Here is a 26,447-nt window from a genome sequence, read left to right on the forward strand (position 1 = left end):
TCACCGCCATGTTTAAATGTTATGTTTTTTTCAACATTCTCTCTGTCCGATCCCAGATTACTAACAATTATTGACTTCAAATGAAATTCCAGTCTAACGGTCGATGGAAATCTGTGGTTGGCTCAGCATTCAGAATTTGCAATCATGGGCATGCAGGAACACAGGCAGGCCTATAAAACTAATTACAACATTACATTACATTACATTACAGGCATTTAGCAGACGCTCTTATCCAGAGCGACGTACAACAAGTGCATAGGTTTCAAGATGTAGAGGCGCAAAAGAAACACTAGAGTGAAGTAAGGATCGTAGTGCCAGAAGTGACCACATCGATCAGGACTCCAACCCTGTAGAGTAAGCTTGTTCAGCAGCAAGAATCCTACCAAGTACAAAGTACAAACTAGCACTGGAATCACACCTAATCATACAAAAACAATCCTACCAGATACACTAACATAATCAAATTATCCTAGCTAGGTACAATGAGCTGAACTATAGGCTAGGGAGGGGTGGGGAGAGGTGCAGCCTGAAGAGATGAGTCTTCAGTCTGCGTTTGAAAGTGGTGAGATTCTCTGCTGTTCTGACCATCACGGGGAGGTCATTCCACCAGCGAGGGGCCAGGACAGACAGCAGACGGGAGCGGGAAGTGCAGACGCGAAGAGGGGGAGGTGCCAAGCGTCCAGAGGTGGCAGAACGGAGAGGTCTGGCTGGTGTGTAGGGTCTGATGATCCTCTGAATGTACCCTGGTGCTGACCCCTTAGCTGCCTGGTATGCAAGCACCAAGGACTTAAATTTGATGCGAGCCATAACAGGCAGCCAGTGGAGGTCAGTGAGCAGGGGGGTGACATGGGAATGTCTGGGGAGGTTGTAGACCAGACGCGCTGCAGCATTCTGGATGAGCTGCAGGGGTCTGATGGCGGATGCTGGCAGACCAGCCAGTAGCGAGTTGCAGTAGTCCAAGCGGGACAGGACCATCGCTTGAACCAGGAGCTGGGTTGCGTAGGTGGTGAGGAAGGGGCGGATTCTCCGGATGTTGTACAGGAAGAACCTGCACGTTCGACTCACCGCCGTGATGTTCTGGGAGAGGGACAGTCTGTTGTCCATCACCACTCCAAGGTTTTTGCGGTGGGTGATGATGACACCACAGTGTCCCCCAGGGAAATAGAAAAGTCAAGAAGGTTAGAGGATGGAGCAGGGATGAAGATCATCTCCGTCTTGCCTGGGTTCAGCTTAAGATGGTGGTTATCCATCCAGCTCTGGATGTCCCTCAGGCAGGCAGAGATGCGAGCAGAGACCTGAGTGTCAGAGGGCGGGAAGGAGAGAAAGAGTTGGGTGTCATCGGCATAACAATGATAGGACAACCCATGGGCAGAGATTACAGGACCAAGAGATTGGGTGTACAGGGAGAATAGGAGGGGACCAAGGACAGAGCCCTGGGGAACTCCTGTGGCAAGGGGGCGAGGTGCTGATACTGCACCAGCCCAGGCGACTTGGAAGGAGCGACCGGAGAGGTAGGACTCAATCCAGTCAAGTGCTGTGCCACAGATCCCCATAGCTGCCAGGGAGGACAGGAGGATGGGATGGTTGACGGTGTCAAAGGCGGCAGAAAGGTCTAGGAGGATCAGGACAGATGAATGGGAGGCTGCTTGTGCGGCGTGAAGCGACTCATTGACCGAGAGGAGTGCGGTCTCTGTCGAGTGGCCAGGTCTGAAGCCAGACTGGTAGGGGTCTAGGAGGTTGTTCAGGGAGAGAAAAGAGGAGAGTTGATTAGAAGCAGCTCGTTCAACATAAAACGAAACTCTGTAACAGCAACTGGTTTTCAACATATTTTTTGTGTAGTTCAAAAAAGATAACAAGCAATATCACATTAAACTACAATGCAAAACTGTAGATGGGACCAACATTGTATTGACTGAATTTTATTCCCCCTAAATGTAAGTTAATCTCATGTCTGTGGATGTAACATCAGTATATAGTCCATAACGCAAATCCAAGCAACCTTATTGGAGTTATATGCAGTATGAAGTTAACATTGAAGCATAATCTGCTGAACCACTGGCCAAGTTGCATACCAAGATCTCAATGTTCAATGAAACAATATTAATTTCCTAAATCTCACTGGCCGTTTTCAATCCGAAGGTGGCAATCGGACATGAATACATTTTTCAGTAAATATGAGTACCCTGTATTTCTAAAGGTCAACTTGACCTTTGAACTCCAACAGTTAACCCTGACAGCATTAAGTAGCACTGGCCTCCTTGGAGACTGGCAAATGTAGAAATAACAAAGAAAAGAGTCATGGCTTCATTAATATCTATAAATATTAAAATATTTCTTTTAGATGGACTGTTAAAAATGATGGATCTCAAGTTTTGTTGAATAATAAATGAACCACGTATCTATTTGAAAAATAGAATGGCTTAACTCACACCATACATAAGATTAATTGCATGTCACAAAAGATTATTAGATCCTTTTTTTCTATGAAAAGATGAAAGCCATCCAGCGGTATTCCAGAAGTTGAATTCCAAGTAAATATCAAACCATTACCAAGGCTGATGATAAACAATAAAACACCTATTGTGCATTTCATCCTACCTGCATCTAGTGTTAAAAGGATGTAACAGCATTTGAGTATCAACATACATTGCTTATTGCTGACCCCTGCTGGTTTACTTGCCCTGTCTCTTCCCTACTGAACCTAACAAAGAAAGCAGACAAGCAATTAAGAAATTATTGAAAGCATGTTTCAACTGAAAGAACACATTCTGACGGTATGATGTCAAAACAGGGCCATATAATTGCAACTGTTTAAGAAACAGCAGGCTGCATTGCTTGTTCATTTTGTGTTTTGACTGAAAGCTGGATTGCTGTGACAACACTTTGTTCTAAATTATTTTCAAACGTACCTATTTTTTACTAGTTATTTATTTACTGACTTTAATATATTATGGTGCATACAAGTAACCAGCCATTTTCTTAATGATGAAACTGTATAGCTGCCAGCTAGGTGTTGGTAAAGCTGAAACTGAAAAGATGTATACAATTAGTCAATGCAAAATCTACTGGCTGATTATGCTAATGTTTGTTTAACTATACATTTTACATCTAATAACAGACTAATGGTGAGAAGAAACATCAAATCATATATTACTATAGCAGTATATCCAGTTTAAGTGTGAACATCCAAGAAAATGATGAGCATGATTGTAAGTTGAATTCCTTCTGTTCATATTTAATTTATATGAACTCAGCCCATTATACTTTCAAACTGGGCCATGAAGGATGCTGCCACTTTTGGAGGTACCCCATTTTCAATTTCCAAAGTTCTCCATTGCTTGAGTCTTCATTTTGTTTTTTCCCCATGGGCACTCCCAGACTGGACCTTGCCACACAAGTACTTCCAAAGAAAAGGACAGTGTTCACAGTCACTTAAAGATCAACAGCGGCTCCCCGACCGAAACCTTTTCATCTCTGTGATAAATAAACATCAGGGTGAAAGAGCTTCACCCCTTGTGTCACCTGATTTAATGTGGCTTCACTTATAATGAGCTGCACTTTCCCCTTGGAATAGCCCCACTGTTTACACCCAATTACCAGTTTATGGCTGGCATCTGAAATGTAGGTGGGAGTATCAGCCTTCAAATAATAAGATTATTTTTCCTTTACTTTGTACTACTATCCACCAATTTCATCAGTTACTCTAGGACAGTGGTAACAAACCCAGTTCCTGGAGATCTACCATTCTGTAGGAGGCCTCTTTCAACAGCTAGTGATCTTTGTTGAGCAACACATTAATAGAGAAACAAATTAATAGAGTCAGGTGTACCAAATTGGGGTTGAAATGAAAACCTACAGGATGGTAGATCTCAGCATGGGACAGGGTTACCACTGCTCTAGGAGAAAGTACTGTGTGGCAAGGTCTAGTCTGGAAGCGCCTATGGAGGAAAAACAGAAAGAAGGCTCAAGCAATGGAGAAGTTTCTCTAGGAGAGAGTACCAGATACTCACAGAGAGCTTTCAGTAAGTGGTAATATCCCAAACTGAAAGAGACATGCTTCTGTAAACAAACTCTCTAAATTGTTGACACAGTGACATAATAACATGACAATGGAAGATAGCACTGGAGTATCTAGCGAAAGCAATCCAAATGCATGCACATCTAATGTACATCGACCAATTTTAACTTGTGTTATATTACAGGCCTATTATTTTCTGGCAGAGCTAAGAACATGGCTCATCACTGGCCATTTTCCAATGAAGACTGATGACCTCTTCAGTCTGCAAATCCTTCTTCCTCCCTTCCTATCCCACACTCTACCACTCTTTTCTCAAGTTATTACTTTAGGATGGTAGCACGCTTTATGTTTTTATATGGATTCTAGCAGTATAAATCAGTGGCTTGTATTTTGGATGGTTCAACTCGACTTAAGCTTAAGATAAATTAATGCTTTATAGATGTAGTAATCTCTGGTCTGGAAATGGCATTGGTTTGCCTCTGTTACTGGCATAACTCAGGTTAAGCTGGGTGAACAAGTAGCGATTTCTGTGAAACAGACCATGTGAATCAATACCTTAAAGCCATTGCACTCATTTATTAACATACAAGATCAGTGCAGCTTTAAACATGAACACAGACAGCGACAGCAACGGGTTCGCACCTGGGTTAAAGCACCTGTTGTCTATTGTTGGGGGGTTGTGAAGAAATTGGTGCAAACTCCCAAATTTGGAAGGAGACAATATTCAGGGGGAACGCATAATTCAAGTGCTCCTCCATGTTGGAAGCGAACCATGCATGCATGTTGCATAGTGTTTGCAACACACTCTCAAAATAAAACAAAATGTTTTCATGGGTGTTTGTATGGAAGAGATGGGTTACAATACCAAAACCATCACACATTTAATATGTAATGCAATAGTACTGGTAGCAGGTGAATATAGAATATTCAGGTCCAAAGAACTTAATTACAAATGGGATTTCCCCCCGATGGGCTATTGAACAAATAATGCCCCTAGAACCTGTAGTCTCCAGCTATCAAGAGATTATCAAGAGCACTGAGCACCTATGTGTCACTGGACCTACACTGTACAGTCTGAAACCTTTCTGAACAAAGCCTGTCATATTTTGTTCTCTTCCTCAGTTAAACTGAAGAGTTACTTTTACCAACAGAAACCTAAGACCAGGTTGGACTGTGAGGTTTATAAATTCTCTGTGCCAACAGTCCTTCGCCAGACACAATATGGATGCAATCTGACACCGCATGGTTCATAGCAAGCCGTGCTGACAGAATATTGCTCCCAGTGAAATCTGGTTGTGCTTTATAGCTTACAGCAATCCAATATGGTTTTAATTATCCTACATAAACTGAAAAATATTGAGAACGAGGGAAATGACAATTAAATTAAACATGAACTGTAAGGTAGTTCTGTCAGTATAAACACCAGACACTGATGTTTCTGAGCAATTACAGTCATTACAGGTGTGTAAAGTTTTCACTGGATTATACCTTTTTGACAATTTTGACAATTCTTTTTGGCAACTTCATTTTGAGAGCAAGTTTTATAATTCACTTTATGGAATCTTAAAATCTTTGCAGTACATCATCTAGTGTGGTTGTGAAATTCCAAAACTTTTTTTTTCAGTTTTTTCCCTGTATTTCTTCCAAATTAAAAACACTGCAGTAGCACAAAACAAAGAAAAACTGGAGAGAAAAATATAGCAAATATAGCAAATAGGAATACAGAGGCTAAAGCTAAGATATGCTTAAACAATTTCAAAAGAAAGATTTCAAAGAAACTGGTGATGTTTACAAAGGTGAAATGTTCTTTCGGATTTAAAATGTGCAGGCAAGTGCAGGCAATATCTAGATTAAAGTACATATCTACATATTAGACATCAATAGATCTTGGTTCAACAGAAAGATTCGTTCCACTTGGAAACCAATCTCTTCTGTTACAGCCTCTGGGGCATAAATTACAATGTGAATGTGCAGACAGGATATGGAGCCCGACATTGTGCTCTCCTTGGGTAAACTCCATTCAGCCCATTGCTTGTCACTCTGCTGGGGAGTGTGAAATGAACAGCACTGTTCACAAACTGTGAGGGATTACATTCTCATGCAAGCAGTTACCACAAACTGGACAGGGCTTTTATATTCATGTCATTACATCAGACCTCTATTCATATTTTAAAAACAGAGAGAGAGAGAGAGAGTGAGAGTGGAAAAATAAACTTGATCACGGCTGGTGAAATGAAATGCCAGGCTGATTGCCCCTTGCCTGGAAGGATCCCAGTCTGGATGAATGACTGTATATCAGTAACACTGTACTGCTGAATAAAAAATATACACATAATAAGGGGGTTTTGATTGTCTCACTTAAATTATTCTACCTATGTTAATGTACCAATCAGACTAGATGTACTTATTTTGACAGCAATACATTAAATTAACAATTTCATACTATTGCTGACCAGTTAATAGTTAGAAGTAAGATGGCTAACTAGTGAACTATGTTTCAACACCAATTTCTTAATGGTTTTAAGAGTTTTTATTTTTTAGAATTTCAGTATCGATAAAACTATCATTTGGAGGAAGCAAGGAAAATTTTGATATTAACTGGCTTATCTGATATTATGAGAAGCCGTGTATCTAGCGAATAACATAACAGCTAAAACTCAAATTTAAAGATTTTGAGAGCAGGCCTGTATCTAATTAAAAGAAAATCTCTTCTAATCCATGACAATTGCACTCACCATTTAAAATATTTCCATCAGCTCTTAGATTCCATCTGCATGTTAAATTCTGAAAATTATTTACATCATCTACCCGACAATTTCCATTATGAATAAAGTAATGATTTGAAATGGAATTTAGTTTAATAGATATGACTACCAGTGTATTTATTTTTTATGTGGGAATCACAATAAATTAAGGTTGTGAGTCTAGTTATAGATGTAATCCAACTGGACAAAATATTGCTTTTGTGCTTGAGTCAGTGCTTGCTCTTGCGGGGGATCTGGTTCTGTTAAAGCACCATGTGACAATCCTGTTTCATTAAACATGCCATTCAGTAAAACTGACTTGACTTGAATTGGGCATATGTAACAAAATTGTAACTTCCAACCAGCTCAGCAGAAGCCAAGTCTGGGCTATGACTACATTACTTTCATCTGTTCTCTACACGTGTGTGGGTTAGGGCTTAGGGGACTATTTTGGGATGGGGCCAACAGCACTTTCCCCCTCCTCTGACACCTTTAAAAGCCATCATCTACTTTTAACTTTTATGCATTTTTTTCTAAGGAACATGAAAGTATGTTACTTACTTTCAGGTAGAATTTACCTGAACAATACAGTAAGTACTACAAAGGCAATCATTTTAAATTTCTCATTTCAAAAGATAATTATTGATCATTTTCATAAATATCTTTTGTGAATTGTGGTGGTAAATACATTATATCTGATAGACTACATATTTTGGACTTATTCAGTCAATATCTTGAAACAAATACTGTATTTCTATTGATTCAAGTTCCCCCTACATTCAGTTTCACTACAGAGACAGCATGTATAAAGTAGATTAGAAAGTTTGCACTAAAATAATAAAGCCATACTCAAACTCTATTACACAAACTGCATTCATTTAAAAAAGCTTAAAATAACGCATTTGTGTATTTGCACATACCGTAGCATGAAAGCCAGAAACAGAAATTTTAAACACTTTTAAACACTGGGTAACACCAACTGCCAAATGAAGCAAACGCCATGTTGTATGTACTGTATTTTGAATTCATCCATGCAGTACATGTGCAGGTTTCACTTGGTGATATGACAGAGGATAATATTTCAACAATGGTAAGATCAAGCTTATGGGCTCTTTGAAATGAAGTTGATGTTTCTTTCAACAAGTGTCGAGTCTCCTTTGTTTAAAATGGTGCAACCGTACATAGGTATGCAAGCTCTATTCTCTCATAGCAATATCCATGAGCCCTACCTTGGCTGCTGGTATTGGGCAAAAGGTGGAAAATTCTTCTGTGGAGCAGATGTAAAGACAGTGGTTTAAGAATAATAAATTATTGTCAGAGGTTATGGTGGTGGTTTGATTTTGTTATGGCTGATCAGATCAGGCCCTTTATTTCCCTTTAATGCTCGTGCATAAAACCCATATAGAATAAAATGTAGCAAATTCAATTTGCTGAAGAAAATATTTCAACTTACTTTATTATTACAAAGAGAGCATGAGTCTAGAGAGCAAATGAGTCTGTACAATTTCACTTGTGCGGTTGAATGGTAAAAATGGCTAATTAAAAGTAAATAAAAAGGCAGAAATATTCTGCTGGAAAAGGATGAAATGAGATATTATGCCCAGTACCCAGACCCATTTGTGCTACTATGGTCACTAAATTATGGCCCATTATTCTATACAATTCTCTGCAATCTACATCTAACTATTATATCTGTTATGTGATTAATTGCTGACTTCTGTATAGTTACGATAAAGCCAAAGCAAATTTAGACTGAATAATGGCATTAGAGAATGAAGCGGAACAAGTTCCTACTGCTTATGAAGTATGAGTTCAATTCCATATTATTCTTTTGTATATTGGCATTCAAATGTCTTGCACAAAAAAAGACATAAGCATAAAAAGTATTGGTTTAAAAGTTGGTTGAAAGTCACTGAATGCTGTATTCAAGGGGGCACCATATTTTCTGTGGATTTAAGCATGAGGCTTGGCCCTACCTATAGACCTAAAGTAGGTCAAGTGGAATCATTGCTGTAGTTATTATTGACAGTAACTATTTCTGGTTATACTTATAAACGAATAGAAAGAGATTCGCCCCATTTCTGCTGCATGTCTCAGTAACAATGTAAGGACCACATTCTAGTCCAAAGCCATACGGCAGGCACATAATCTACTCTGTTACAGTGCACTAGCTCTGCCAATTGTATTTTATTAAAGGAAGGCATCTCAGCTGAGCTGCACTCTGTCTGACAGATTTGTTATGGTTTTGTTGGGATTTCCAATTTGGACCATGTCATAGCCATTTACTACCTTTAAACTGTTCCAAATATTATATTTCCAAGGGGGGGGGGGGGTGTTAGAGGAGGGGTTGGTCCTCATAAAACCCTTCTTGCTGACATGCCCAGGGAGTCTGGGTTATATGAGGTCTGGACAGATTTATATATTTACCTTACTTTCAGATATACCTTAAAAGCATTTCTTAAGATATTTGCTTAAGCTTGTTCAAAAAATCAAGGAAAGTTAGTAGGAATGAGAGAAATAAAATCACACACATATGCAACTTTTTCTGTCTCCTCCACTCAGTGATTAGTCCTGATCATTTGTTCATTCCTAACTTAACATGCCGTGTGTAGATGTGATCTATAACCATACTGTCAAGATTTCATTATTGTAGAAGGGCACAACATTCTACAGCTATTGCATTGTAATTTCACAGCAGGTTCGCTCTTCTGTTTTACTCCTTTAAGTGTTGGTATAAATTATCAGAATTGCAGTTGCCACTATACGGTATCATTTTGTAAGTGTGGGCATGTTGGAATGAGTGAGCTGCGAACACTTTAAACTCATAACTAAAGTGTAACAGCCATGCTGTGGATTCACTGAACTGGACTAAGGCAGGTGTGCAAGCAGTGAGAATGGAACCTGAAACACAGCAGTGGGACACTAAAGCTGGTGGGTCCCCACCAGGAGGGGGCGCTGTCACCAGGCTCGTCATAGTCAAGCATGGACTCTCGCAGTTGGGCAGGACCCTGCTTTCTGTGCCCGGAGCAGAGGGAATGGGAGGAGCTGGAGGAGGCAGCGTGGGAGGCATGAGGTGCTGCACCTCCTGCAGCTCTGGGGACTGAATGCCAGGCTCTCTAGGGAGGAGATGGTCTGGTTCCAAGCCTGCAGTACGTCAATGGGGATGATTTTGGTGGTCTCCACGGAGATGCAGACAGGGAGGGTTCTGTTCTCCTTCCAGAGGAGGTGTTTCTCTTCGCAGGTGAGGGGTGAGGGAACGGCCAAGGGTTCCGACACACCTCCAGTACAGCGCATTTCCGACACACTTCTCTTCCTCACAGTCCAAAGGGTCAACCACAGGTGCTGAGTGGGGAAGGCCAGTTTCAGGAGTGAGTGGGAGACACCAGTTTGAAGAATGAATGCAAGAGACAGTTTGAGGAGTCAATGGGGGAGACCAGTTTGAGGAATCAATGGAGGACACAAGTTTGAGGAGTCAATGAGGGAGACCGGTTTTAGGAGTGAATGAGGGAGACCAGTTTGAGGTGTGAATGGAAGAGAGCAGTTTAAGGATTCAACATTCCCTCCTCTTCTCTTGTCAAACTCAATTTAAAATGACAAGCTTTTCATTGCCACAGAAATGGACATTACTAGGTCCTAATTAAGTTTTAATATTTTTTAAAATAGTCAGGAAGCATATCATAAACAGATATATATGCCACCAGGAAGTGAGCAAACTGTATTGCAATTGCAAAGAATATGCAACACATTCACTCAAAATACGTTACAAACTATGGCACATAGCTCAGGAGTAAGACCGATTGTCTGGCAGTCGAGGTTGCAGGTTCAAACCCGCCTGGCGTGTCGATGTCCTTGAGCAGACCTAACCTAACCCTAACTGCTCTGGCGAATGAGAGGCATCAATTGTAAAGCGCTTTGGATAAAATCGCTATATAAAATGCAGTCCATAAAATGCAGTCCATAAATGTAGTCCACAAACTGGAACTCTGCAGCACTCACAGGTACTTAATGACCTCAGGGAATGATGACCTACTGGCCATGGATAGTAGAGAGAACCTTGCAGAGCTAGGCACGTTGCCTCCTTAGAGAGACATAAGAGAGCCAAGAGACTATAAAAGTTCTCATCGTTCATTTCACCCTGGAGTCTCTCCCTTTCTAGACTGACCACATTTTACATACAGTTATGCACAGGTAGGCAAAGGCTTGGAACCATCAAGGTAATTAGTTGACAATGTTACGACATGTATGCTACCGTAGCATTCATACCACTACCTTACACCTGAACCCTGAACTGGCACTTTACACTGTGAAGAGTGTGAAAGGTAATGCATTCCCTCTTTGACCAATGATTAAAAATAGACTTCCTCGTTGCTTGAGTCATCTCTTTAGTGTTTACACAACACTGACACTATGATTTTTGTACCAGTACACTGCAATTATGGGATACGATTCGGTTCTATTACCTTCTCACACCACAGGAATAGTTTGTGTTTCTGGTTTACATTTGTGGCATGTTGCAGATGCCAAAGCTTTAGACTTTCATATAAAAAGCTGTGATCATTCAGAGGAAGAAAGGCAAGCCTGTCAAAAAAAATCTAACAAAAATATGGAACCACAGGCTCACGGATTAACTCAAGAAGAAAGGAAAATCCATTAGCAATCTTGTCATTACTTGACAAAATCACATAAATCACTCATTTCGAACAGTTGAAGCCAGTTTAAATGGAACTAAATTGTACGAAAGTTCCAATAACATCATATCAGTTATTATCCTTTCATGCCAATATTTCCCTTCTCTGTGCTGAATGTTTGGACTGTTTCCTACCTCCCTGCAGATGAGAAGGTGGTCTGCTGACAGTTTTAGGAAGCACTTTTTTAGTGCTAATATTAGCTGTTAAATTGGGCTCAGGAAGCTATGTGGAATGAAACTCAAGGATACAGGAAACTACCTTTTTAAAGAAATCTAAATCATCAAAAATATTTTATGGCATGTGCCTCAGCACCAGATTATTATTTTTTGTGCTTGCCCCTGCCCATGGTACATCATGTGCAAAATCCCCTTTAAAAATAGCACAAAATGGGCTGGGACTTTAAATATACAAATGAAAAAGATATATTACTGATATTCCTATTACTGTGGGCCATTTCGTATACCATGATTCATCAATGGTAGCTATGTGGCAAGATACCAATGCCCTGAACTCCTTATCAAGAATTTTGATGATGTGTGTAATTTGAGTGAGAAACATTAATATTTCATATTGAATATGAATGTATTGCTTCATTGTTGGTGTACAGATCGGTGCATTAGTTATATGGTTTTTCTGTTGCTAAGAGGAGAAGGAGGAAAGAAGAGAAAAAGAAAAGCTTTGAGGTGCAAAGAGAAGCGGACATGGGGGAGGGGAGTGTAGTTGAAGAGAGGATAGAATGAAAAGATGAGAATATTCTTTTCATCCTTTCTTTTCAAAAGGCATGACAGAAGAGAGCAGAGTGGAGGAAAAAGAGAGGATAAGCAAAGGAACAGCAGAGGAAAGAGTAGAAAAAGGAGTTTCAAAAACTGGAGAGAGTTGCAGAGAAGAAAAGGCTCAATTCTGACACCACAGACAGGCAAAACTCAGCGGATGGAGGGTTTACAGCAGAAGCACATTTGATAATTATTTGAAATACTGTAAACCTTTTAGGTCGTAGAATCTGACACATCCCTGCAGATTCTGACAATCTGACAACGAGCATTTTCACCAGTATTCAGAATAAAATTCTTATTTCATGTGATCACACATTTTGGAGAGAAACATGTTTTGTGAAGAAATACTCACTCAGGGGTCAGCAGGACAAATTTACCATTGAAATTTACAGGCATGTGAAGAACAAGGTTCCAGAATTCAAAATAAAGTATTTGAAGCAGACCTGGCTTACAGCATACAGTGAAGACGTTTACGGTAAACTCCTCTAGATGACTGCGCCATTTCAGCATCCGCGCGATCCCTCGTGTATCCCCAAAATCCACCTACTCTCGCTTACGCACCAATTACAGCCTGCTGGCTGTAATGGCAGTCATGCTCCTACCTGTTTCGAATGGCCTTGCATTGCATACCCAACCCTTACCCACCACAGCACTCTAAACTGGGGACCAGTCTCAAAGACACACCAAAGACACACAGGCAAAACCACTGAACAGAAGGACAGAATACAGCACTTCTCCCCGTCTGAGGGTTGCACAATTACAGTGTGCTGCAGTCAGGCCTGGAATGATATCACCACCAGAGGAGAACCTATACCGCGTGCTGGTTTTTGTTGATGCTCGGCACTTAGTCATTAAATTAAAGCTTATTACACAGGTAACTTGCCTCAACTGCTTTCTTGGGTACAAACTGGTTGCTGACTTGCAGGGGGAAAAAAGTCTGTCACTCTGCAGCAGTCCAAGGGCAAAAGTTGCATCCTGGTCAGGTTTTTTTTTAAATGTCTCCGTACACTGTGCAAAAAAGCATGTTATTTTCATCTTCATTGTAGCATTCTTGTCATGTAGACTTGGGCATTATTTTATTTTCCTCATCAAAGCTTCTCATATTGCTAGAGAACTGTTCTGATGTACTATGTCTATGGAACAATGACTCATCTTTGACAGTTGACAACTTACCACTGACTCACAACTGTGTGTTTTGGTAATGTGTTAAGGCACTACTCCACCTAGTGGTCAAATGTGGTACTATTATCCAGGAGTGCCATAAACTTTACACACTGCATCTCACCTAGAATAGATGTTCCCATAAATCAACATATGCTGTTCATTGATTTAAATGAATTATTATGAGATTAAGTCTATTTCAACCACTTCAGGTTCAATGTTGCCTTTCCCTGGTCCTTAATATAATAAATTCAGTTTGGGACAAAGATATATATTTTATTTATTTGGCTCTATGATTACTGAGCTCACCATGACTCTCTTTCTTTTTAATGATGTTCTAAACAGTTGCTTTTGTTAAGCCTAAAGTTTGGCCTATGTCTCTGACTTTATTTATTTTCATCCTCATAATGGCTTCCTTGACTTTCATTGGCACAACTGTGGTCCTCATGTTCACAAACACCAATAACATGAGCCCCAGACTCCAAAGGCAATCAAAAGCCAAGAATCAAGATTAGATACTAAATGCTGTCTTATACATGCACTAAGGAAGCAGTTGATCACGCTCGACTCATCAGAAAGACCTGTGATGGATTCCCCTGGGAAAATAGTAGAGGGTTAAATGCCTCAGGGTACCGAGGGTAGAGAGCCTTGGTATTCACATTGTATAGCCTACACCTGGCCTGGTGAAAACATAACGACACAATGCCCATATTTCTTAAATACCGCATATTTGATGAATGGTTCAACATAAGATTATGGAGAGGTTTTATTTATTTTTCTCATGTTCGTGGAGGCCCTCATGAATTCAGCATAGGTGCGCTGCCTGTTATTAATACCTGAGGGAAATCATGTATATCTTCCTTCGGTGAGAATTCTTGATTTTTGATTTGTGGTCTTTGATAGGGTCACTGGAATACATCTCATCCCATTTTACGATAAATAGGAAAATCTTACCTGGTCAATGATGGTTATGGCATCTCTGATGTTGATCTTCTAGTACGCGTCCCATAGCTCACCCTTGCGGTACACAGACTTCCTCATTAGCAGCTTGCTCAGATACTTCTGATCAAACTGCTTGCATCTACACGCAAGAGGAGAATTATAAAGGAGGAGAGTTATAGAACAGCAGTTATGCAGTGCAATAATATTACAAAAACAGAAAAATAATATTAAAATGTATAAAGGGTGTGATCATGGGAAACACAGCATTAGTGCTGTTTCACCATGCTGTAGAGCAGTGGTCTCCAATCCTGGTCCTGGAGAGCTACAGGGTCTGCTGGTTTTTGTTTTTACCTTAAAATCAGCACCCAATTGAGACCCAAGACACCAGGTGAGTTGAGTTAACTGCGTAATCAACTGCTCTAATTGATTCATGAAGTGCAGAGTCACTATGAAAACCAGCAGACCCTGTAGCTCTCCAGGACCAGGGTTGGAGACCACTGCTGTAGAGTGTGGTGAAACAGGGTGTGAGATCAGGGAACAATTGTACACTCAATCCAAAAATGGTTACGAGTGACAGGGTTAAAGAGCAAATGAAACTGTAACTGTGAAACAATGACAGCTGGATTGTTGGATTTTTTGTGAAATGAATGAAATAATTGTTCACAAAGAAATAAATAAACAAACACAGGACTGTGTGAACAGAGTCATACAGACTTGTCTCTCCAGTGGTGGTAGCCGCTGAGCCCGACAATGTCTCCCACTGCAGTCAGGGTGTGGTCAAAGGTTTGAAGAGGGGTAGAAACAAGGAGGTCATTGTCTAAACACAAACCCAGTAGCACCGGAAAAATCACAAATCATGTATCTGGCTTCAGAATGTGCGTCTATGCTGTTGGATAAAGCCAGGTCATGAAAAGATCAGGCCAATACACTACAGGATAAAGATCGGTTTATGGCTGTATTTCAGCTGTCTTAGTGGCAATATATTTACAGTGTAGTCCGTAAGTATTTGGACAGTGACACAATTCTTGTTGTTTAGTAATTCTGTACTCCAGCACATTGATAAATTAAAGTGGTCTTAAAGTGCACTGCCTGCTTTAATTTGTAGATATTTAAATCAATTTTGAGTGAACCATGTTGCTTTTAATACAGAGATCCCCCATTTTAGGGGGATCATAAGCAATTGGACAAACCAACAATCACATGAAATAGCCGCAAAGCTCTTATTCCAGGGTCCATGCAGCTAGTGCAACTTGACGCTGCACAAGGCTGGAGACCAAGTCTGAAATTATACAGACCAAGAATTAGTTGACTCAGCATTGTACGCTAATTTTCATGTACTGAAATATGATTGCTGTCATTTTGCCATCTTTGACCGCATAAACCTTTTTAATTTAATTAGGCAAGTTGAACAGTTGAAGTGCTCATGTTCCAAATTGCATGTTGATCAAATTTACGCTTTATGAGAAGATGATATTTACGTATTATTCTTTCAGACGGAACAATGGCCCACAATACTAAATATCCAATTTTTCTATAGTGGCCATGTTTCTCAAAATCAACAGCGTTCAAATTTGGATTCATTCATAATTAAGTGCCCTATGATTCAAAACATGTTTCAAGGCCAAAGACCAAGTCTGGAATTAGTCAGACCAAGACTTAATGCTGTCACTTAGCATCACATGTGAATTTTCATATAACAAAATATAATTTCCTTTGCAATTAATTACAGACAATAGTAACAGACTCCAGTTGCAAACTGGAGACCAAGAATCAACTCCATACTTTTTCTTTGACATCCATGGACATCTACTGTAGCTCATTGCTCTATTTGCTAAAGAAAGATTATGTTCCTTAGGAAAACAAGTCCTTCTCCTTTCATGTCAAAGGGGGACTTTCTTGTTGGTTGAATATTGGCAAATTAAACAATAGGTTTATTCCCCCTTTTGTTAATTTTACCCCAATTTTCACTTGATTTTGAACACTGTTTTTGAAAACAAACGTAACAGTCACTGCTTTCGTTCAGTCAGCCGTTCGTCAGTTAAAGGATAGTTGAGGACACTCATTTTCTTGCCTTGAAAAAACGTATTTTGACAGCAACTCTCCGCTGCACCTTTAGGCAAATCTTTTGAAAGGCTTCAAAAGCTGTCATTGTCAAAGCGTATTTCTCTTATTTTAAAAGAATAATAAAGTTTTTTTTTTGGGGGGAAGTATCCTTTGAAACTTGTGCAGACCTTTATCCATAAAAGTACCCTCCATGTGCCATTTGTGCAGGCAGACTGTGGGTGACTGGGATTAAAAATGGAAGGTATTAAAAATCAAATGCCAATAAATTCAAATATTTGACATCAACTCTAATATTGACATAAGGTCAAAATGTTTAACTACTTAGTGCTGAATCCTTCAAAGGACAACACAGAAGACTAAGAAGTCTATCTGAATAAGTACTTCTATTTCATCTTATCAATTTAAACGCCATCAGCTTCTAAGCACATCTCAGTATTTCAGCTACATGCAGTTGTCTAGCTGCTATAGCATTCACCCTCTTGTGAATCTCCTTGTTAATGGTGGGCTTGAGATTTGTGCTTTGTGGAAATTCAGGCTACTTCACCAGTGGTGTAATGGTCAGGGCCTGTTTGGGACAGAAAGAAAAAATTCAGTTTCACTTTTCGCTCCATCCAGCAACTGACCTCAGAACAGCTCATTCTCAGATCCCAAACACACTATCAGCCTGCTCCATGCAGCAACTGACCAGAGAACAGCTCATTCTCAGATCCCAGACACACAATAGAATCAACCTGCTCCATCCAGCAACTGACTTCAGAACAATTCATCCTCAGAGCCCAGACACACAATTGAATCAGCGCACTCCATCCAGCAACTGACCTCAGAACAGTTAATCCTCAGATCCCAGACACACAATTGAATCAGCGCACTCCATCCAGCAACTGACCTCAGAACAGTTCATCCTCAGATCCCAGACACACAATAGAATCAACCCGCTCCATGCAGCAACTGACCTCAGGCAGACCTGATGCACAATGGCATCAGCACGCTCCACTTAATGGGTCATGTAGTGACTGGGAGGCAGTCCCAGTCTTCAAAGCAGGATCAGCAATTGTGCCAATGCTGTACTAAGAACCCAGAAAATTACAGCCCCACCTCCATTAAGCCTCTTTCAGAGACCCAGCTAAATAAAGAAGAATGTGCAGGAGTTTACAGAGGTACAGTATGTACGCGGGAGAGCGAGAGCTGGTGTTAATATGAAGGATTGATTGCACAACACATTGGGCTCCGTTTTGCAGCTAGCGCATGGCATGTTGCAAGCTGTCACACTAGCAAAATGGTATTTTTGTCATAGGTTTTGATGTGCCTGATCCATTTAATAATGTTGTGCCTCATCGTGCGCCGAAGTGGGAGGGGAGCTGCAGTCAGTATCACATAGCGCTAGGCAATTATCTTCAGAATTTTGGTGTTAGTTAAGTCTGCCATTTACACTTTTCGACGCCCGCCTGCTCAAGCCACGTCTATCGCGCAAAGTGCAGGCCCTTGTACTGCGGATAGCTAATTTTGGGAATTTTCCAAGGAATGCGTGGATGACCACAGTCCTGCAGCTGCTCTTGACCAAGGCACTGGCCTCAGAACTGGAGTTGGTCCCCGGGCGCTGCACTGTGGCTGCCCACTGCTCCTAAGTAACTAGGATGGGTCAAAATGCAGAGGACAAATTACCCCACGGGGTTCAATAAAAAGTATATCTTATATCTTATGTATTCAAAAGGCAATCAACAGTTTTAATGGATCATATTCTGTTGAATTTGACATTGATACACTCATCCTTACTTAGAACTGCATAGTAGGCTATGAACTACATGAACCACATCAACACCCCTACCTGAGGTACACTGAAGTCAATTAATTTTAAATTATAAAATAGTTCCTTATCTTCATTATGAATTATTGTATGCAATTAACCTGCAGAATGAAAAAAAAAACTGCAAAAAAACTGTATCAAAGCATCGGTCATTCAATTGCTAAATAGTGTGCTGGAGTAGACAGCGACACATTCACACCTGGGTAAAAGCACCTATTGTCTGGTGGGGTTTTTGTGAAGAAAATGACAGAAACTGCCAGTATTTTTTTACTGAGTTTATTTATTCTGAATTTTAAAAACACAGTTATTTAAATCCTAAATAATTAAGAAAGTAATGAAAAGAGGATGATATAGCATTTATGGTGTTGGATTAATTTAATTATAAAGTCCCCAAAGCGCAATGGCCTTGCTCTAGCCCATCTAGTGTATAAGGAAAATCTCACTCGCTGTTTCTCTGCTGCTGGGTTTCTAATAGAGAAACTTGGTGCTGCCTTCTGAGAAAATCACATCAAAGAGATTGGAAAATAGATGCAAATCTAAATAATATTGGTCAAATTCAGGAAGAGAATGCATTATCCGAGTGTTGCCAAATATGATATTTGTATTCAGTACCATCTCTAGTGTCCACTCTGCGCAGTAGTGCTGCACAATTTCTTCTGGCAACTCCAGAGACAAAAGAGCAATACATTAAAAACACAGAGATGCTATAAAGACAACAAAGCCATTGTATTTCTCCAAAAGTCACACACCATATGACAGAAAAGCTAACGTATGTTGAGAGGTAAACTGGAAAGGTATGCTCTCACTGGTCACATATACTGCTTCTCATTGTAAGAATAAACAACAATTCTAAACAATTTGTATGACCTGGTTGACTTCCCTGTTTAATGTAAACGTTAATTGATTGGTACTGGGGAGACATAGCTCAGGAGGTAAGAGTGGTTGTCTGACAGTCGGAGGATTGCCGGTTTGATCCCCCGCCTTGGGCTTGTCGAAGTGTCCCTGAGCAAGACACCTAACCCCTAATTGCTCCCAACGAGCTGATTGGTACCTTGCATGGCAGCCTTTCACCGTTGGTGTGTGAGTGTGTGTGTGAATGGGTGAATGAGAGGCATCAATTGTAAAGCGCTTTGGATAAAAGCGCTATATAAATGCAGTCCATTTACCATTTACCATTCGATTTGGTCTGTTCATTCATCAGCTAGTCACATCACATTCATAGTATGGCTATCGTTGTGTTTGTGTTTGTGTTCGTAATGCCAATTGAATAAAGGCTTTTTAAAACTCATTCCTTCCTCCAATGAGAGTGCCTTCAACTGCATTGAAGTAAGCCCAGTTTTATACTTTTTGCACTAAGGCACACTTCTTTGCTCCCTTCGAGATATATGTAAAGGTGTTGGGCCTAACCACCCACATAGGACTGTAGCTGGAATACAAATGTCAGATCAAATGGGCTAAATAAGAACTGAAGTTGACACAATATCCCAAAATAAATTGGCCCTTGTTGTGTACCCCTGGACTAATACAGAATCTGTGTCAGGAATGTTATATTTTGGTTACATCTCTGGAATGTTTAACCCCAGACAACTTTTGACAGAGCTATATTGTATATAACTACACACAAATTACAATGCATATTGTATCATTTAAAGAGCATACAATACGATTCAAACGGTGTCACTAATTACTTATCAAAAGGTGAATTGTTTCAGACTTCCATATTCAATTACATCACGTCACAATTCGTTAAGCTAGAAACGTAGCTTACAAAAGTGTCACCACATCAAAGCAAATCAAAAAACATTTATTTGTATGCGCTTTTTGCACAAAACTGTCTCAAAGACGCTTTACAGAGTGGCATAAAAGAACAAGAACCAAGCAAAAAACCGTGCCTGAATCTCCGAATATGAAGCACACGAGGTAAAAATAATAACAAAAACTCTCAGTGGGGAGAAAAAACCTCAAACGGAGACAAGAAAAAACTCCCTGATGAGAAGAAATCTTGGGAGTAACCCGGCTATAGCAACACCTATGCAGTATTCATCGGTGGAACTAGAAGAAAAAAAGTCCAGGAATATCACATTTCTTACCCCTGACGAGAAGCTATAAATCCTCTGCCGAGTCTTTCCCGAGCAGTGCGTTCTGGGGTCAGCTTGATAACCCAAAGAATTATGCCAAATTCTCCGATCCCATTCGTTTTTGACATTACCATATTCGCAGACAACGGATAAACCAGTTCAACTTCGAAACGCCACCACAGTGGCATGCATAGGCTACTTATCAGTCCTAATAGTGTTGCTCTGCAGGCTATTCCGAAACATTCAACATGCGATAAATTCATAATAAATGTCACAGAGCCTATTGAATACACTGCAGGGTTCCCCCCCGCAATAGCATGGTAAGTCACTGAGGATAACACAACTGCCCTCACTATTATATTATAATATGAATAGGAATAGACGGTCTGAATATGACATGATAATTGCACTGACAGAAACAATGTATATTTCAGGTATTACCCATAGGCCTACAACTAAATAATAATAATAATAATAATAATAATGGGAGAAGTCTTATCGGTTGATTATAATCACAGTGGTGAAAACGTTGGTGAACTTGCAAACGATAGCGTTTATTTTCGTTTTAATGTTCGCTTACCAAGACGTGTATTAAGAGAAAAATCATTCTTGCTTATACTTGTTCGTCATGGCTTAGCAAAAACTTTAATTAAATCGCACCCACAACTTCTGCAACCAAGAAGGTAGGAAGTGTCACATTACGAACACTTCTGGCCGGATACATTTATTGACGAAAGTTCTTAGCCTGCTTCAGTCACGGGGTGGTATTCACTTTTCCCCTTTTGTTTTCAACATTGTATTAACAACCGATTCAGACCCAAGAAGTTGGGTGAGGTGAGTTAATGGCGATATCACATTTTCAGCACAACAATTTAGTGATGAGTAAGAACAGAAACCTACGCTTCCTGCAGCTCTCAGGATAGAATTCTATTAGTTATGAACAGTTTTAGAGGCGGAGTACTGAAGGTTTAAGTCTTCTTTCAATTAGCAGTAGATTAGAATCTGAATCACCAGGTGAATGTATTTCATGTCAAAGAGTCTTCAAAAAACCACTAGAGAGGTAATATAGAAGACACAGTAAAAAGCAACATCTTGTTCTAGGCTTGGATATTTTCCCTAGCTGAAGTCTAGTGGATGCGAACTCTGAATGATAGTTATGTCTCATGGATTGTGTTTAGGGTATGTTGCTTTTTGTTGCCATTTTTTAACATTAGGTAATCATGTCATCGTATCATAAAAATACCTTGAAAGTGTAAGGTAATGAGTACGCCTTGTGTCTGCAGGATGCTTCTACTCTGCTCAGTTTGGGCATTGGGTGTTAATTTTGCGGATGCCTCTGCAGGTAAGAATCACGGTTGAAGGCACATAAGCTACGTTTACAGGCTACATGCACACCGATACTCTTATTAAGGCTAATCAAGTTAATGCAATATTCAAATTAAGGCTTTACATTTTTTGGATTAACATGATCTCTCTAGTACCAGGATCCACATTGATTCTTTAAAAAATTGGTCGAAGGTATGCGGAACTGACGTAATCACCCGCTCTTGCAATGTAAGAATGGAGAGTTTCTTCATCTGTTCAAAAAAGATAACTTACGAATTCTATAGCCACTGCTCTGCTTTTTATTCACCATGTTAGTTTGAGTTTGATTAACCCAAAATGACTCAACCATTCTAATAAATCGAAAGAGTGAGCAAAAATCTAGGTGTAAATTGCAGCGTGTGTTCAGTTTTTTTGTAGGCTACACAGCTGCATATTAACGAGGATTTGCAAAGTACCGTACTAACAAGGGGTTTACTGCATATTACGTTTAGGAAGGTCTTGATTGCAGCGAGCGATTGGAGTTCCTTATCTCAGTGGTTCTCCAGCTCGGTCCTGGAGGCCCCTTTGTATGCTGGTTTTCATTCCAACCACAATTGCAATCCCAGAATTTTAACAAACTGTTATTTACTCTTTTAAACCATGTTATGCCAGAAATGGCTATGCATGCCATGAAGAATAAAATCCCCATGTTCATATTGCGCTATATTGAATTATACTGCAAACAGTTACAACCCAAACCTACAAATTGCTGCAACCTGCACGCTATTGAATAAGTCAACCTAGTTGTAAAACTTTAAGACCCAAGTGAATCAATAGCCTCCTAATTGGGGAAAGTGGACACCTGACCACGAAAACAACCATCTGCTAATATTAACGTGCCAACCCTGCACTGTGCTAATATGTTCAGGATCTTACAGAAATTAAGCATGAGTTCAAATTTGGAACATATCAATTAACCTCAGTCTTTCATTTGATTAAAAAAAAAAAAAAAAAACTATAATTGTATGCAATATAGCACAATATGCACATGGAAATTTTATTCTTCATGGTATGCATAGTTATTTCTGGAATTATGTGTTTTAAGAGTAAATAATCCCTTTAAGGCATGAAATGCAAATCTCTTGCCCTGAGTAGGCCTATGTGCCTCCTACTCGCGAAGTTAATTTTTTTTCCGAGGTTTTGCGCATATTCCGGAGATTTAAAGGTGACACTGGTTCTGTGTTTGGCACAGCCAAAAACAGAGAATGTAAAAGTTTAATATTTGGCATGGAATATTTTTTTAATTCCTGAAACATCTGCGATTGTAACGCAAAGCCCATACTAACGTATGTAATAAAGATACATTTACTTGTTTTGTCACTAGGTTTTTCTAAATGAATGGTACAAATTCGAAGTTTCCCGGTCTTATGTCCAAAATGGAGTGTTGGTAACATATTGAGTCCTAACTCAATAAGTAACGGAAATGTTGTGATGACAAAATTTGAAAGGACAATCAGAAAATTATTATTATTTCGTATAAAAAATAATTAAATAATAACCTATATCCATACACTAATTAATATACTTAAGAATGGTGACTTTGACTGAATGTAGGCCTAATTAAGTTATCAGTAGGCCTACAGCTTAGCCTACAACAACTGCGGTTAATAAAACCCTGACCAAACACATGCTGCAATGATGATTTTGGGCTGATCAGGGAAATTATATAGGCTACAATCCGAAACGTGTGCGAGTCATTGTTTGTCAATCAAGCGAATGATGAATGAAAGCTGTTGAGCGGTAAATAGTGGTGGAAATTACGAATCGCGTTGCTCCTTAAAATTGGTTTGTTCAGTTCAGTACAACGATTGGAGTCACTGTCGTGATTCGTTCACTGATGGGGGACTAGCGTAACTATGTCAGCAAGACATCATTTGTGGTATTTTGTTGTGTGACGTAACTGCAGTTAGTACTGTTTTCAATAAGTGTGCAAATGAGCAAGCTAACTAGTGAAATATTAAGTTATAACTAGCAAACTGTAGACTGTTATCAGGATGCTGAGAATATGTTGCACGTCTTTAAGTGCAGCTATGTTTGCCATTTCAGTTTGTTACCCATCAACTCGTATCGATTGATTGAAGGGAGGACATACGTGCTGTGATTGGTTGGAGTAATGTGGGCATTAAGGAAAGGATGTCGTAAAAACTCAGTGGGGGAGAAAAAACTATTTGTGGATTTATTTTTTATTTATTTTTGTTTTTTATTTTTTGCAACTCATGCAAAAATCATGTGGGGATTGTCTCAAAAATACACAAATAAATGCAAGTGATTCCACATTTTCCAGGCAAGGCATAAATGCACATTGAGTCATTTTCCAGGAGAGATTTGTCCGTGATAACAAAAAACACATTTGTGAACCAGTTCTTTTTATTTGTGGATCAGCTGCATTTGTGAACAAAATATTTTATTTGTAAGTTATGAAAAATATTTGTGAATCATTTTATTTGTAAAATGTTCATGCTATTTATTTATTTATATTTGAAACAATAATACCCCCATAGAGCACCCTCTCCATTCTTCTGCAGGGTTCTCAAAGAACGGATATGCGATGAAACAGAACCAGTCAAAAACATTCATTTTTATACCCTACATAATTGGATCCAATATTTCCATGAATTACCGTCTATGCTGAGAACATCTGTCATAGGTCCGCAGACCACTTTGCCTATTTCCCGCCTATAAAATATTACAGAAAGGCTTCTTTTGAAATATGTTACAAATAAAAACCACATTTTAAATGGTTTAAGCACGTTAATCTGCTCCTGACAAGGTTAGCTCAAACGGACATGTCACCTTAGCAACATAACTGGCATCTATTCAAGCTTGCTTCGTTAAACAGAGCTATGCAAGAACCTATCCCATTTAATGTAACTAATCAAATCGTAAATCACGTTCACGCCATGCTGATAAAGTTTCATTTAGGGCGTTTTCACTGCTGTTAAACTTATAAAATGGTAATTTGACAATTGGAAGTTTATGATAATCAAATGTGTTTATATACCTTCCATACGTGGAGTATACATTAAATATTCTGTCTTAATACAACTTTTACAGAGTACATACAAGTCAAATAGGGACCATATGTACTCTGAAACAGATTTAACAATGAAGATTTTCCTGAATTGCTATAATTGGGTTAAAATTGAATTATTAGTGTGCATGTAATCATGATGCTTAATTTGTAAATGTGTAGACATTACATCTGGGGTGAAATCAATAATTAGCTTGACTTATTTTGCAGTAATGCTTGTAGGAGTTGAATGATCTTCCAAAATTGTGCCTTCCATTTGCACATCTATTACTACACTTATAAAACATGACCATTTTGACTTCCAAACTTCTGTTTGGACTGTAATACATAAATAGTCCTTTATTACATTCAGATTTTAGTCTAACAAGGACCAAAACATTTGTAATGTATTTCCATGAAGCAACTGTGTCTTCAAGCAATTCATTCTGACATTCTGACTGAATGTTTTATTAGCCCACAGCCTTGGCTCTACCCAGAGTGGAAGTGACCCCAGCAGCAATGGGCCAAGAAAATGTCAGCATCGACTCAGCTATACCCCCCATGCAAATGGCCTTCCTACCATCCGCTTTGGATCTGACGGCAGTGTGCGTTTCCCACGTGTCAACAATCCTGGCAAGAGAGGAACTTCCTATAATGTATTTGATTTCGGTCAGAGAAGATTAATCACCACTGTCTATAAGAGAGTTTGTTTACCACATACCTTCCATAGGGGCTGTATCAGTAGCAGAGATGATCATTTCCAAGGTGGAAGTGCCACCAACGGATATGCACCCAGGAATATTGAACATCAGAGGCATTATTCTCCAAGTGTGGTCAATTCTGGCCACACTGGAAATGCTTTTGTCCGCTTTTGGTGTGGACGAGGCAGAAATGACCCAAGTGGCTATAATTGCAAGTATGTCCCCTGTATTGTCAGTCCTTCAGCCATTCAAATAAGGTCTCTCCACATTGGGAATCCACCCAGTGTTGATTACTCTGGCCTGAGTGCCACCGATGTAGCAAATCATGGACAAAGTGGACATTCTTATCGTCACTTTGGGTCTGAAGCTAGTGGATCTATTCCCAGAAGCATGCCTAGGAGTGTTGTTCCTTCCACCATACACTTTGGGTCTGCCCACAGTGGGAACCATGGCACATCGGAAGTGTGCAAAGACAGTCAGGGAACACAGTTGGAAAGGTGCAAACAGGTCAACCCCCTGGAATGCTGCCACAAAGTACAAATGATGGAAATCACTATGATCATAGCAACCTTGCCCCAAGTGAAATCAATCCTCCCACCATCCACTTTGGGTCTACCCACAGTGGGATTGCTCCTAGTGTAGACAATGCAGAGCACAGAGGAAATGCACACAGCCAATCTGGTACAAATGGCTATGATCACAGCAGCTTTTCCGCAAGTGAAATCTATCCATCCACCATCCACTTTGGGTCTGCCCACAGAGGGACTGGCCATGGTGCAGACAATCAGGGACCCGGTGGAAATGCATACAGCCAAACTGGATCTGGACAAAGTACGAGTGAAGGAAATCACTATGATCATAGCAACCTTGCCCCTATTGAAATCAATCCTCCCACCATACACTTTGGATCTGACCACAGCGGGATTGGCCATGGTGCAGACAGTCAGGGACACGGTGGAAATGGATACAGCCAATCTGGATCTGGACAAAGTACAAATTATGGAAACCACTATGATCACAGCAACCTTGCCCCAAGTGAAATCAATCCTCCCACCATCCACTTTGGGTCTACCCACAGTGGGATTGCTCCTAGTGTAGA

General features: G+C 39.8%; 3 long non-coding RNA genes across 4 annotated transcripts; 1 reads left to right on the top strand and 2 right to left on the bottom strand.

Annotated features, from left to right (window-relative positions):
• Nucleotides 1-8,643: 8,643 nt before the first annotated feature.
• Nucleotides 8,644-15,111, bottom strand: LOC135255106 (uncharacterized). 2 transcript variants are annotated; one of them, XR_010330081.1, is made up of 3 exons: nucleotides 15,041-15,111; nucleotides 14,339-14,465; nucleotides 8,644-10,104 (listed from the first exon to the last, which is right to left on the bottom strand). It is a non-coding gene; the product is annotated as an uncharacterized LOC135255106 (long non-coding RNA). The 2 variants fall into 2 exon arrangements; XR_010330080.1 differs by lacking the exon at nucleotides 8,644-10,104 and adding an exon at nucleotides 12,583-13,231.
• A 341-nt stretch (nucleotides 15,112-15,452) lies between these two features.
• Nucleotides 15,453-21,306, bottom strand: LOC135255107 (uncharacterized). The gene is made up of 3 exons (XR_010330082.1): nucleotides 21,173-21,306; nucleotides 16,866-16,955; nucleotides 15,453-15,605 (listed from the first exon to the last, which is right to left on the bottom strand). It is a non-coding gene; the product is annotated as an uncharacterized LOC135255107 (long non-coding RNA).
• LOC135255105 (uncharacterized) lies at nucleotides 21,287-25,788 on the top strand. Its single transcript, XR_010330079.1, has 3 exons — nucleotides 21,287-21,451; nucleotides 21,556-21,614; nucleotides 25,122-25,788. It is a non-coding gene; the product is annotated as an uncharacterized LOC135255105 (long non-coding RNA).
• The last annotated feature ends 659 nt before the right edge of the window (nucleotides 25,789-26,447 follow it).

The sequence above is a fragment of the Anguilla rostrata genome, chromosome 5 (genome assembly GCF_018555375.3).
Source record: "Anguilla rostrata isolate EN2019 chromosome 5, ASM1855537v3, whole genome shotgun sequence".
Taxonomy (NCBI): domain Eukaryota; kingdom Metazoa; phylum Chordata; class Actinopteri; order Anguilliformes; family Anguillidae; genus Anguilla; species Anguilla rostrata.